Here is a 15,445-nt window from a genome sequence, read left to right on the forward strand (position 1 = left end):
AACATGATCACATTCTTCATGCTCAATATCAATCAGATACAAATTCACAATTCACCTTTCACCTTTCATATTTTACCATGTTCCAAAACATAACATGCCAACATATTCATGCTCAAAGTTTAACATCAACAATCCTTGATGCATCTTTCAACAACTATCACATTCCACTTCTTTCACCATTTCATCCAACCATGCACAAGATTCAAAGTATAGATATCAAACTCACATGACTCAAGCATACAACAGTTTCCCCCCATGTGACCGGCTTGAGATTGTAAGGGCCTTAATGCGACTTCGGGATGTCTCCCAAGTCTTTGCGGTAGCTCCAAACAACTCTCCCCGGGTTCATTTTATTTAGACTCCCTAAGTCCATTGGGTTCATTTGTTTTAGGTGCCGGAATCGTCGGCTCTGATACCACTTTGTAACACCCCCTCATACCAAGGACTACCCTAGCATGAAAGGCTGTTACCATCTCGGTTGCCCGAGGTAAGTATATATCAAAAGTAACAATCCACAAACACATCTATTAAAGTATAAAGAGTTAGCGATTACATTATCTCAGACCAACTCAAAATAAAAGTACAAGGTCTCAAAACAAATGAAATCTAAGACATCTAAACTCATAACAGCGGAAGCTAGACTTGACGTGATGACTCCCAATGACTGTCCCATAGCTAACATCTGCATTACCTGTCACAATCTGCTCACCATCCCCGAATGGATCACCGCAGGTTTTACAAAGAACAACACGGGGTCAGTACTACTCAATCAATATAAGACAACAAACAATACAACCAGCTGATCATCCTTCATCCCCGGTCTCCGATCTCACACAAGAATCGACTACACACCGAAGTGTGTAGCCCTGCCAGATTACCCATCGCAACAGGTAATCCTCGCCGCCAGTGGGTGACCGCAGCCCATCCCCGCCTAGTCCAGCTCATCAACGAGCGACTAAAAATCCCTGTCCCTTAATGTGCACATCCCCTCCCGTGACGGGTTCCACGGAGGGCGAACTAAGGTGTGAAGCCACTCCCGCAAGTGACTCCACCACAATCACACACATACAACATCACAGCTGTCACAACACCACAACCGTCACAACACAACCACATCAGCACCGTCACCACAACACCCATCCTCCGATGATCAGCAGATAACAACAATTATAAAACATATGCAATCTCAATCAATTAACAATACCGAGTAGGGAAAACCCTACCTTTTCGCAATCCGCTTACGCTGCAATCAACCATACAAATGCATAACAATTACCACATCGTCACCTACAACAACAATCATATAATTCCAATCACTAACTGCAAAATCCCATTTCCCCCAATTCATGAATAAAGACAAACCCTAGAATTAATCATCAACAACATAGGGATAAAGACTTACCGGCGAAAGAATGAAAGATTGAATGCGATAGCTACGATGTCTACACACACAGAGGAGAGATTTGGGAGTGATTAGAGTGTCGTAGGTTTGATTAGGTTTGCAAATGACATTTTAGAAACTGAATATCGAATATATAATCCCTAATTACTCCCGAATCAAACCGCTGAAATATTATTCGCCAGACCGGATACTCGACCGTGTATAGAGTATACTCGGCCGAGTATCCTCTACTCGGTCGAGTATTAATCATACTCGGCCGAGTATTCCTCGGCAGTAGCCAAACAGACTACACAACCTACACTACTCGGCCGAGTAGGCTCTACTCGGTTGAGTACAAGCCTAAGAAATCCGTAGTATTACAGCCTCTCTTTTCAAGAAACAAAATTGTTTTTACTGGGATAGCTAGTCTCATTTATCACATCTGGTTAGCTCGTAATAGTTGCAGAATACAAGGTGTAGTGCCTGTTCCTTCTACTGTGCTCGGTAGAATTAAAGGTGATGTTATTGGTAGAGCGCACAGTAGGATTACCACATGTAAAACGAGAGTTGATTGTAACTAGCTTAATAGTGTAGGTATACACTGTTAACTGGAACACGTGAGGATGGTAGGATCCTTGTATGGTGACGTAATTGATTCATGTTTATTAATATCAATTTCACATTCCACCAAAAAACTAATACAATGAGCCTCAATATACATGATCCATAACGAGATTAACAATTACGATTCTATTATAATCCTCATAAATATACTAATTAATTACAAAATTAATAAAAAGATAACGGTTTTATATTACTTTCGTCTTTGATTCGTTGATTTTTGTGGCGGAATTGAAATGGTAATGCGGAAATAACAATGTTTGCAAAGCGGTTTTTTTTGTTGTTTTGTGAGCAATTTTTTTTAATTATTTTTGAAATATTGTGGTTTATGTTGGAGATGATAAAGTAAGGGGCAAATTAAGTTCATTACAATTTGCTGACATTATTTAGTAATTTGTCAACGTCGAATAGGAGCTTGGAATAAAAATCCAATCCAGATTATCGAATATAATAAGGCTCTGTTTGGTAAAAACGAGCTAAAAAGGTGCATGAAACCTGAAAAGTTAACTGATAAAGTAACTGAAAATTAGGAGGTGATTAGCTGACTAATTATATAAAAAAATATTTGTCAAACTAACTGAAAAGGTAACATATTTTGGTGAAATGATGTAAAAGGATATAATAATTACTTCCTCCAAGTTTTTTCAATCTTACCTATTTCCCTTTCGAGACTATTTTTCTATCTTCCCATTTCCTTTTTTTTGATACACTTTTATTAATTCTTTATTCACCCTCTATCCTAAAAAATCAACAACTTTCACTACTTTATTCATTTTTCATTCTTTATTATTTTCTCTCTCCACAACTCACACTACTCTATCCATTTTTTTTTTCCTTATTTTTGGTGCAAAAAGCAAAGGGGAAGAACTCAAAACACTGGGAGTATTTTGAAGGGGTTAAAAGGTAATTTAACTTTAAATCAGGTAACTGAAATAAACTACTTGTCAAACATTGCCAAAAAAATAAGTTACTTGTCAAACATTGCCAAAAGAATGAGGTATTGAAATTTTTATCTAAAATTTTTGACAAAAAGTTACTTTAGTCAAAACAGATACTTATAAAGACATGTCAAACAGAGCCTAAATCTCTTGTTTTGTAATTAAATGGGAAGCACAAATTCTCATTTGTGACGGGTATGTCCGTCGCAAGCTTGCGACGGGTCAACTTGATTCATGTGGGGTAGATAAGACAAAAGTAGAATGCATAGGGAGTAACAATCTGTTTTGTCTTATCTAACCACATGGGTATTACTTGACCCGTCGCAAGTTTGGGACGGATATGTCCGTAACAAGAGAGACTTGTTGAATGGGAAGACGCCGTACAAGAAAGTGAAGAAACCCACTTCCACGCCTCCACGGTTCTACCTTTCTATATAACGGGGACATGATCCAACAAACCCACTTCCCAACTTTTTAACTCAAGCACTAATTATAATGGCCATGATGGCCCTAAAAAATGCAAGCTGATGATCCTTGTGGCTTTTATAGTCCTTGTCCTATCTTTTACCGTCCCTGCCGGCACCCTTCGTGGCGGCGCCCGTCTTCTCGGCACTAACCCAATCACTGGGCCGCCAAGCACCAACCCACACCCACCATAAAATTACTTATTACTCGTGAATGATGACCCAACATTTGGAGACCTTCACTTGTGTTATTGTTCTACACTTCTACCATGTACTCTGTATAATACTACCTAATAAATAAACAAATAAATACAGAAGTTTTAATTTGAAAGTGTGTTCCTTTTGTGTTTTGTCCTTAAAAGTCCCGGAGAGCGTAACATGTGTGTAGGGTAAGATGTAAGTGCTGTAGAATTTGTTTCAATTTCTACTGTCAATAATCAGTTATGTATTTTTTCTGTTTGTTACCAATTTTATTTTGAATGTTTATGTTGGAGCCAAAGCCTCGCAATTCTCTAGTTTAAAGATTACTAAATAATTCACGCAAGTAAATGCGCTTCTTCTTCTTGTGATATTTATAGAAGTAATACAATGCATCCTTCATTCATTGTCGAGTAAAGCAGTCATTTGTGTTGTTAATACAGATTACAAAAGTAGTAAGAGTGTGTACTTTTAAATTTTCCATGCTTTTTTTATTGACGGTACCCTTAAGACACTCCGGTAATGTTAGTTGTTGGTGTTCTCTAACATCTCAGGCCACAAGTTAAACTCCTATGCAACACTTCTCTTGAATTCATGACTATCAATATCTAACAATTGAGAAATCAACTTAATTAACCGGTCAGCTGCCGCAGTGTGGCACCAAATTAAACATCTTTTTTCCAAAAGTTTTTTCATGCTTCGATATGTTGTCGATGAAATAATAAGCTTATAAGGTTTTGTGTAATGCTCTCCCATCGCCATCCCCCGAAGAATTTACAATCTTCTTACACAAGCAAGATTATGTTTCCATTTTCAGTGAAGTCAAAGACTAACGGTCTTCCGTTTTAGATTAGAGAAAGTCGATCAAGACTTACTGCCTTCTTCAGTCATCCGTGAAGTTAAATTATTATTATACGAGCATCTCTGAAAAACAATTATTAAAACTTTCACAAGATAAAAAAATTCAAATTGTTGGTAGTGGACAAGAAATTGGCTTGTCATGCAGTTGAAGATAACACAATGTGTGGAAGTCAGACATTAACAGTCAACACTGAGCAATTCAATGAACATTAATTTACTAAAATACAGTGAGTGGCACTGAAACTCGGTATCACCCGGTGACGCTATCTCATTTTCCAAATTGTATTGGTTAATTATCATTAGTGATCCAAAACTAGATAAATGGATCAAACATAGAATACTTAAAACCGGAAATTATCAACTTGAGATTAATTTAAGGGTAATGCTAAATACAACCCAGTGGGTTGTATTTAAGCATTAAATACCTTCTAATTTAGGTATTAATTTAGGAATTAAGAACTAAATTACACATTAACCAATACAATCAATGTATATATTAAGAATTTATTTCCTCTTTTGGTTTGTATTTATCATTAACCTCAAAGACGTAAGAGAAACATACAACTTGACCTTTGTATATAAAGAGAGACAACCCTACAAACCGAAGAGCACCTCATTCATTTTCCACTTCCTGACTCCCATAATACCCAACACTTCTCTAAGTAAAAATAGTGATGATGGCTCGGAAATGCAAGCTCATGATTCTCGTGGCCATGATAATCCTGCTCCTCTCTCTTACAGTTTCTGGCGCTAGCTTTCGTGGCAGTCGTCGCCTTTTCGGCTCTCACCCAATTACTGGGCCAAGCACCATGCCTAAACCCCCATAGAATTGCTTAATAAGGAGTATATATAAATATTATGAGAAGCATGTATGGTTCTCAAGTATGACCTATTATCCTTAAACTTATAGAGTGTGTTCCTGTTATCCTTCTGAAGTTCGAGTCTTGTATATATTGTTTCTAGTTTCTACAACAGTCTAATAATCAATCATATTATGCAATTTCTTTACTTGTTCCTCAAGTTCTCAGCTGACAATCAAGAAGAAAATGGCAAATGACACAAAAGTCACAAACTTGCTCTGTATTTAATCAAGTAGGGGGACTTAGCAATAATGCAACATCTCATGAGTTCATGACTAGGGATGGCAATGGACCGTATCCGGATAGGATCCGATTGGATCTAAATCCATATCCACCACATCAACATTGGATCCATATCCGACCCATATCCGGCGGATCCAAAATTTTCAGATCCATATCCAGATCCATTTTCAAATAAGTGGATCCATATCCAACCCATATCCACGGGGTCTGAAAAATTAGGATCCATATCCTACCCATTAGGGTCCGGATCCGCGGATCTGGATAAGGTCCAGGATCCGTTGCCATCTCTAACTTACAACTTGTGTACTGTGTTTGTGTAATGTTAATAGGCATGACAATGGACCGGATCTGAGTAGGGTCCGATAGGATCCATATCCATATCTGCCACACCAACGTTGGATCCATATTCGACCCATATTCGGTGGATCCAAATTTTCCAGATCCATATCCAGATCCATTTTCAAATAAGTGGATTCATATCCAACCCATATCCACGGGGTCCAAAAAATTAGGATCCATATCCTACCCATCAGGATCCGGATCCGCAAATCTGAATAGGGTCCAGGATACGTTGCCATGTCTATTCATGACTATCAATGAATAAACACTAAAAAAAAAAAGAATTCATGAATATCAACAGAAACATCTATAAGAATAGTGAAAGGATTGTATTGATGTTTTTAATGAATTACACTGATACAAGCATTGCATTATATAGTAGATTACAAAACTAAGTATGGTAAATAAAGGGAGCCTATACAATTATCTTTGCTATATTTACAATGTGAGAATTATTTGATTGCTTGATTATAGGGTGTAATTGATTGATTAGAGGATTGTGTGATATCTTCTTTATTTGATAATATTGTAGGAATATTGTTAATACGCCCCCTCATGATGGACTGTGGTGAAAGAAGGCCAATCTTGTCTCGTAGTTCATGGAATCGAAGTTTGTGAAGGGGTTTGGTAAGAGCATCTGCGAGTTGGTCCTTGCCTGCTATGTGTTGGATACGGATATGGCCGAGATGAAGTTGTTCGCGGACAAAGTGGAATGATAAAGCCATGTGTTTCATTCTTGAGTGAAATACTGGATTTCGAGCATAAAGTGTGGCGGACATATTGTCACAGTATAAGGCAGGCGGTTTGGTGATGGTAATACCAAGTTCGGTGAGCAAGTTACGAAGCCATAATGTCTCAGTGGTAACAGCGGCTAGTGCTCGATATTCAGCTTCAGTTGTAGAGAGTGCTAGGCCACGCTGCTTTTTGGAGGACCAAGCGATTGGATTGCGACCGAGGTAAATGAGGTAGCCAGTAGTGGAAATGTATGTATCTTTGTCGCCTGCAAAATCTGCATCACAGAAGGCATGGAGACAGAGAGGTGAGTTTCGATGAAGTTGAAGACCGTGGGTAGGGGTCCCTTGAAGATAACGAAGAAGTCGTTTCAAGGCTGTCCAATGAGTCAGAGTAGGATGGTGTAGAAATTGTGCTAGACGGTTGACTGTAAACGCAATGTCAGGACGAGTAAGAGAGAGATATTGTAGGCTTCATACTATTGCACGATAGTCAGCTTGATCGTGAACGGGTTTATGGTCTTCTCGAACAAGGTGAGTGTCAGTAGCAATGGGTGTAGTGTTTGGTTTTGCTTCCGACATTTTGTATTTGGTTAATAGGTCATGTATGTATTTTGATTGGTTGAGATGTAATCCGAGATTATTTGGTGTGACTTCAATTCCAAGAAAGTATGAGAGCGGTCCGAGGTCTTTTAGTGAGAAGCGTTTAGCTAGAGTCATTATGAATTGTTGTAATTGATTGTAATTTGGGCCAGTAATAATGATATCGTCAACATAAACTAGCATGTAAATGCATTTATTTTCGGTTTTGAGCAAGAATAGTGATGAATCGGAGATGGATTGCTTGAATCCATAGGTGATAAGATATGATTTTAACTCGGTGTACCAAGCTCGAGGAGCTAGCTTGTTTTAAGCCATAAATCGCTTTGTTCAACTTGCACACAAACTCGGGGTAAGATGTATCAACAAAGCCTTGTGGTTGGGCCATATAGACATCGTCAGTCAACGTGCCTTGTAAGAAGGCATTGTTGATATCAAGTTGTCGTAATGGCCAATTATGGGTTACAGCGAGTGAGAGAATTAGACGGACTGTCGTTGGTTTTATGACGGGGCTAAATGTTTCATTGTAGTCGATCTCGGGTCTTTGATGAAAACCTTTTGCGACTAATCGTGCTTTGTATTATTTCAGGGACCCATTGGGGTTGTATTTGATTCGATAAACCCATTTACATCCAATGATATTGTGAGACGGTTGTCGAGGGACTAATGTCCACGTTTTATTATGGGTAAGGGCTTGAAATTCGACCTCCATGGCTTGACGCCATTAAGGTAGAATAAGCGCTTGTTTGACGGTTTTGGGAAGCGAAGTACTACTATTAGTTGTTTGAGCGAGATTAGCATATTTAGGATTGAGTTTCCTAATGTTGTTAGCGAGTCTAGTGGTGATGCGATTGCTGGGTTCGGGTTTGGATGTGGTCTAGACTGTCGTGGGGTTAGAGTCACTTGTGGAGGTTGATTGGGTGGATGGAGATTGGGTCGTGGTAGTGGTAGTGGTGGGATTAGTGGTTTCGTGATTAGAGGTGGGTGGTCGTCTAGTATAGGTGTTAGTTATGGGGTGGCGGGATTGTCGAGCTACAAGGGTAGGTGACGGGTTGGGTGTGTCAAGAGGGTTGGCAACGATGAGATGACATCAATCATCTGGGTTGGAATGTGTAGATGAAGGTGGCGTTGTTTGAAGTAGGCAAATTCGATGAATTTGACATGTCTCGATATGTAAATGCGATTTGTTTTGGGATCAAGACAATGAAAAGCACTTTGGGTCGATGAGTACCCAACAAAGATGCAAGGCACGGATCGATAGTCAAGTTTATGCTTGGTGTAAGGTCTTAGCCATGGGTAACAGAGGCAACCAAAATTGTGTAATTTGGTATAGTCGGGATGATTATTATGTAATTTAAAGAATGGTGTATGGTCATTGAGGGTTTTAGTCGGCATACGATTTATAAGGTACGTGGCCGTACTAAATGCAAATGGCCATAGTTTTGTAGGTAGACCGGCATGAGACAAGAGGGCGAGGCCCGTTTCAACAATGTGACGGTGTCGTCTTTCGGCATACACATTGTGTTCCGGGGTGTGTGATGGAAAGGTAAAGTGACTGATGCCGTTGTCGAGTAATGCGGGATTTAATTTTTGAAATTCTCCACCATTATCGGAAAAAAATTGTCTAATTGGTTTATTAAAATATTTTTCAACAAGTGATTTAAAACGTAAAAAGACTTGTGTGGTTTCAGACTTTTGTCGTAACGGAAATAGCCAAGTATATTTGCTAAAATGATCGACAAAGACTACGTAATGTTTGTAATTTTCCCGAGATAATATTGAGCTTGTCCATAGCTCAGAATAGATTAATTGAAGAGGTTCATTGGTTTTAAACATCGACATTGCAAAAGGCAGTTTCTTGTTTTTGCTGAGATTGCACGATTCACAGTAATCAAATTCATGGAATTGAAGCAATTTTATTAATGGTTTTCATTACATCAAAGGTAGGATGCCCTAGTCTATGATGCCATGAGAGGTGAGTTGAGCTTTTCGTGGTGAGATAGGCAGTCGGCTGGTCTTTGCTCAACTCGTAAATTCCGTCTTTAGCCTTGCCCTGGAGGAGCGTCGCACCCGTCGAGATTTCCTTTACAATAAAAGAAGAAGATGAGAAAATTACATATGCATTATTATCATGACAGAGTTTCGAGATAGACAATATATTGCGCGATATTTTCGGTACATGTAAAACATTATTAAACTTAAGATTAGAGAATTTGAATGAACCTATATTAGCAATCTCGAGATTGGAGCCATCGCCAATGGTGAGATCGTCAGGACCGAAATAAGGCGAGTGAAGGGCAAGGGTGTCAAGGTCATGCGTGACATGGTGAGAAGCTCAACTGTCTAGCAAATAGTTGGTGTTGGGGTTCGTGTTGCCAGTGGTAGCCGTGTGTGCTTGTGGTGGGTTTTGAGGGTGTCAGGTTGGTGGTGTCGGGAAGGTGATGTTGGGAAAAAGTTTGCGAAAGAAAGGGCAGTTGGCGATAACATGTCCAACCTGTCGACACCAATCACCATTGGCAGCGCCCTTTAAAGGGGCGAGGGTTTGGGTTGGTGGATGATGAAGACGAGTGGGACTGGTGGTTGTATGATTGGGTTTGATTGGTGTAGTTGGGTCGATTGTTGCCGCGAGAATTATTGTTTTGGCGGTAGGACATATTGGCAGTAGGTTGAAAAAGGTCGGGTGTTGGTTGTTGTTTTAGAAGGAGTTCATGTTGGAGCAATTTTTCATGTAACAGTTCGAAGGAAATCGGGTTATCGCGTGCACAGACCGTGTCCATGACTTGTTTAAAAAGGTTGTAGTCGAGGCCTCTTAAGACTTTCGACACGAGGTCATCGGGGTCGATGGTTTTGCCAAGCAAGGCAAGTTGGTCGATGCAAATCTTAAAGGTATTCATATAATCAGTTATTGACTGATCAGTGGTTTTAACAATGGAATCGAGACGATCTTTGAGTTGTAGCACATGAGCGCGAGATGGGTTTGCGTATGTGCTAGCCAAGATGTCCCATGCTTCTTTGGAAGTGGTGGCTCGGACTATGAGTGCTTGAACCGTGGCACTTAGGGTACCCATTAGGGCACCAAGGATCAAGCCATCTTGCTTGAGCCACGAGAGGTAAGCGGGATTGGGTTTGTCTTGTTTGTCATCACCGGAAATAGTTGGTGATGGTGTTGGGTTGGTACCGTCGAGAAAGCCAAGGAGGCTATACCCGAACAATATGTTCATCAATTGAAATTGCCAAGATATGTCATTTAGCGATGTCAGTTTCACGCAATGGTTGAGATTGAGTGAGATCAGTGGGGGTGGTGTTGTCGTGTGGGTTTGGGATCGTGTTTTCTGTGGTGGCCATTGAGGTGGTGGGTGTCGTAATGGTGGCAGGGAAGGGTTGATGCAGGGTGTGTTTGAAGGTTTTGAAGGTTGTGGTGTTGCGTGGTGAAAGCGGATTGGTTGTGGATTTCTTGTGGCGTCGTGATACCATATAAGAATAGTGAAAGGATTGTATTGATGTTTTTAATGAATTACACTGATACAAGCATTGCATTATATAGTAGATTACAAAACTAAGTATAGTAAATAAAGGGAGCCTATACAATTATCTTTGTTATATTTACAATGTGAAAGAATTATTTGATTGCTTGATTATCAGGCCCGGCTCGGATGGGTGTACAACCCGCTCGGCGCACAGGGCCCCAAATTTTGGGGCCCGTTTCAGTTGCAATAAGAAATTAAATAGTTGTACATAAGCATTATGCATGTAGATGGCGCAGTGATAATTCAACCAATTTGTGCAGCGTAGACCCGCGTTCGACTCCCCAATTAAGCATTTTTTTTATTAAATTTTCTAGCTACAGGGCCCACTGAAGTTTTTAACTTTTTATCCACTGCAATTATATTTGACTTTGTGGTAACTTGGGGCCCATTTTACAATCTCGCACAAGGCCACTAAAATCCCAGAGACGGCCCTGTTGATTATAGGGTGTAATTGATTGATTAGAGGATTGTGTGATATCTTCTTTATTTGATAATATTGTAGGAATATTGTTAATAACATCTAACAGTTGAGAAATAGAGTTAATAACCGGGACCGTTACACCAAGTCGACGTAGTAACTTACATTCAAATATTCAATCCCGTTTTATTCATTTTCAGCACTACTTCCATAGCAAACTTTAAAGGTTTTATGTCGAATTTATTACGTACTTGATTTGATTCCCCGTCTTATTGAAGAAAGTTTCACAAAGAGTAAATTATCAATTACACCCACGTCAAATACACATTTTTACATTTACTCCCACGTCAAATTTTTTTATTAAATTACACCCAAGTTAATAGCTCAGTTTACAAATTGCACCCAATATCGGAATCCGGCCACTTTTCCGTCAAAATTCAATTTTTTTTAAAAAAAATTGATTTTAGGACGATTTTGCCCTTCCTTCCTCCTTCTTCTTCTATGAACCCACCTTGTTTTTTCTCCTCATTCTCATCCATTCTTCTATATCTTTCTCCCTCATCTTCCCCAATTTAATTTAAAGACCTCCCCCTCCTCAAGGTAAGTCTCCCATTGTTTAATGCCAAGCAATTTATAAACATTACAAATAATGTCGGTTAATGCCAGACCATTATAAAACCTTAAATTAGCAATCAATTCGAAAGTGCAATTGACCGGCGGAATGGAATTAGGAAGTGCAATTGAAGTCGACTTTTGTCTACGTACAACAACTAAAGATGGAGATGTCACTGAACTATGGCATAAGAGGTATGGCCATCTCGAATACAAAGGCCTGAAAACACTACAACCGAAAGAAATGGTGAGAGGGCTATCCGAGATCGACGAAATCACAACTGTGTGTAACTGTGTACCGACTGTTTGAAAGGAAAACAACATTGCGTCTCTTTTCCTAAGAGAAGTACCTGGAGAGCATGCATCTCAGAAACTCGAGCTTGTTCATGCCGATATATGTGGACCGATTACTCCAATTTCAAATAGTACTATGGTGGTGTGCGAGCCATGTCAACTACTAATTGGAGGTTCAACCATGGTGATGTAGAGGGAGCAACGAAAATACAAAATGATGGTGGTTACTGAGAAAATGAAAAGGAAGCATAAAGAAGATAGAATAGATGCAGGGGCAAAATCGTCATTTTTTAATTTTTTCACCTGAAAATGGCCTTGGGTGCAAATTATAACCGGAGCTATTAATTTGGGTGTAATTTAAAAAAAAAATTGACGTGGGAGTAAATGTAAAAATGTGTATTTGGCGTGGGTGTAATTGATAATTTACTCTTTCACAAATAACAAAAAACAACTGATGAAAGTCCAAATTCCAACATTTCAATGTCTACGGAAGATAAATATTCGCTATTATTGATTTGAAACAGTGTTCGAAATAAACGACTCACTAAAACAATTTTGGATGCAATTTTCATTATGGATTAGCTAAAAAGAGTCTCTTGTAACATTAATATGTGGGTAAGTTTGCATGCAGCTTACAATGTGAGTACTAACCTGGACTTTGTATTCAATCACAACGTAACCAGTTTTCCTTGCCATTCCTCATCTGTGATCTCCGAAACTTCGTGAATATAGAAAGTCCGTACGAAGTCAATAGTCCGACCTAGTGCAATAGTAAAAAAACACTATCAAAATCAAAAATAGGCAGGGAGACTTGGAGGAATTATTGTTTCCACTACATCAAGTCAATGATCTATTATTGTAATGAGTTACCTTAAGAATTAAGTACAACACTTACATATGCAAACGCGTTACATATGATCTCATCTTTTGTAGCTATATGTATCCACTTGGAGCCTTTAAGTAGTGGTTTATCTTGACTTCCCTTCCATGCACATCTTAAGTGATCATCTGCCTAATCCCTAACTTCAGCTGGAATACTAGTAGACCTGTTAAACAGGTCAGTTGATCGAGTTTGTGTCGAGGTCGGTTTGGCAGAGTCATTTTGGATGTAATTTTGAAAACAGGTTACTCGAGCTGGATAATTTCATATCACTACCGGTTGTTTATTTTTGAACTGGTTCAATTTGCGTCGGGTCGGGTCTTATAACTAGTCTTACTACTATGTGGCTTAGTCAAAGTCAACACTTGCCTTAAGTCCATGATCCACGACCCTACCTAATCAGCTCACATGAATAATGACTTTCAAGAGATCCGGAAATCTCAGGAAATAGTACAGTATTTGGTAAGCTATTTTGTACAGTATTCCCTAAAAAATTTAAGTGCATACTTCAAAAGCAAGATGCCTAAGAAAGTAAGAAGATTATATAAAAAAAATGCCTAAGAACATAAAAACAAATACTCCCTCCAATTCTATGTATTCTTCCCTTTGTTTGTGGGCACGAGAATTAAGGAGAAGAATAAAATAAGAATAAAAAGTTGAGTGGGGTTTGGTAGTAGGAGAGAGGGATGAATAATTATGAGTTAAATAAGAAATGGTGGGGCCAAAATATTAAGGAAAGTAATAAAATACCCGATTTGTAAATATCGTCGACGTTTTAGTAAATATCGTCGACGTTTTCATTCCAAAAGACGATAATGCCCTTTGCATAATTACACTATTTTCTCTCTCTAAACAATTTTCTCTCAAATTCTACTAAAAACCAACTACATTTCGATCTCTCATTGCATTAAACCAATTAAAAGATGTTAGAAATTAACGCACATCGACTAGAAAACTTAAATAAATTCAAAAATTCGGCAAATAAACGTATTAAACACGTTTTTTTTTTTTTTTTTAAAATGAACTAGTTCATGGACTAAATGTTGAGATTCAACAATCGACCATGGACCAAACGTTGAAAACCAACGTTTGCCATGGTCCGAACGTGGAAAACCAACGTTGGCCGTGGTCCAAACGTGGGAAACCAACATTGGCCGTGGTCCAAACGTTGGAATCCCACGTTTGGCCACGGAGAATTTTTTTTTTGGACCATGGCAAACGTGGAAATCCATGGTTTGGTCCATGGCAAACGTTGATTTCCACCGTTTGGACCATGGTCTGAACGTTGGTTTCCAACTTTTGGCCATGGTTCATCTTTCGGGGGACAATTTTCAGAATTACGCAAATAATTCAAAAATTCGCTACTACTAAGTTAATACGTCAAGTAATTCAACTATCGAATAGATTAAACGATGCGCAAAAAAAATTTGAAAATTAAGCAAATATTGAATTGATTAAGTTGTTTACGTAACGGAAATAGCGTTTACTGTTAAGCGTTTAATGTATAAGAAAATAAAAACAAATGCAATCCATGTGACCTCATCAACTAAATCCCAGCACTAAGTTATCTCTATCCAAGATAAAGATTCCTTTCCCTTGATGTCAAAACTACAGAGTAGTGAAAAAGGAATAGGAAAGTGATAGAGATTGAAAGAAAAAAGGGCACATAAATTATTCTATGTGCAAAATAGTGAGGAATGTTGCCGACCTAAAAGAGAAGGTAGATAGTATTTCTTTTCAGGTAAAAAGTAAAAAGAAACTAACTTTTTAACCTATATATTTTCTGAAAATAGGGTAATTTGTACATGCTATTTTTGTTAGCACCAAGTATACCCATAGTATATCGTGTATATTAGTATATGTGATAGCTTGGAGACCATGGACAAGAAACTAATATTTTTTTCTTAATACGCTCTGACTCCAGAAAATATAACCTCATGCAATCATGCCAAATTCCAAATTGTTCCTGCATGGAATTGAGCTAAAAACCGAGGCCCTGAACTGTTCATTCGTGTTTTAACCAATTAAACCAACCCACTGAACCTCTCTTCTATATAATGGTCTTCCCCCATTGAATTTTATTACTCCTCATATCTTAGTAACAACAAAAGAGAAACAACTACGTCAACCAGTCCACTAGAATAACACTATAACAGTAAAAAAAAATACAGAGAAAAATGAACAGCAGATTGTGGATATTACTTACCATCTTTGTGATCCTCCTTTCTGGTATGGTTTCTGATGCCGGTGCCCGTGGTATGCCCCGAATGCTCGGTAGACTGCCGCGACCTTATCCAAGCACAATGCCTAAACCACCCGAGTGCTGCTGATGACCCCTTTTATTTCTGTTCATTTGACCTAATAGTTATGGGGTTCATGTGTCTAGTGTGATTTTTATTGTTTGCTGTATAATTTACTACATGGGAGGGATAACCTTCATCATCTTCTTGTACCCATCCCTTCCTCTAAAATAAAGTA

At 38.7% G+C, this 15,445-nt stretch overlaps 1 long non-coding RNA gene across 1 annotated transcript; it reads right to left on the minus strand.

Annotated features, from left to right (window-relative positions):
- Window positions 1-595: 595 nt before the first annotated feature.
- On the minus strand, window positions 596-15,348 carry LOC141643227 (uncharacterized). Its single transcript, XR_012543665.1, has 5 exons — window positions 15,174-15,348; window positions 12,983-13,133; window positions 12,739-12,847; window positions 1,224-1,287; window positions 596-701 (listed from the first exon to the last, which is right to left on the minus strand). It is a non-coding gene; the product is annotated as an uncharacterized LOC141643227 (long non-coding RNA).
- Between the last annotated feature and the right edge of the window lie 97 nt (window positions 15,349-15,445).

The sequence above is a fragment of the Silene latifolia genome, chromosome 2, assembly GCF_048544455.1.
Source record: "Silene latifolia isolate original U9 population chromosome 2, ASM4854445v1, whole genome shotgun sequence".
Lineage (NCBI taxonomy): Eukaryota > Viridiplantae > Streptophyta > Magnoliopsida > Caryophyllales > Caryophyllaceae > Silene > Silene latifolia.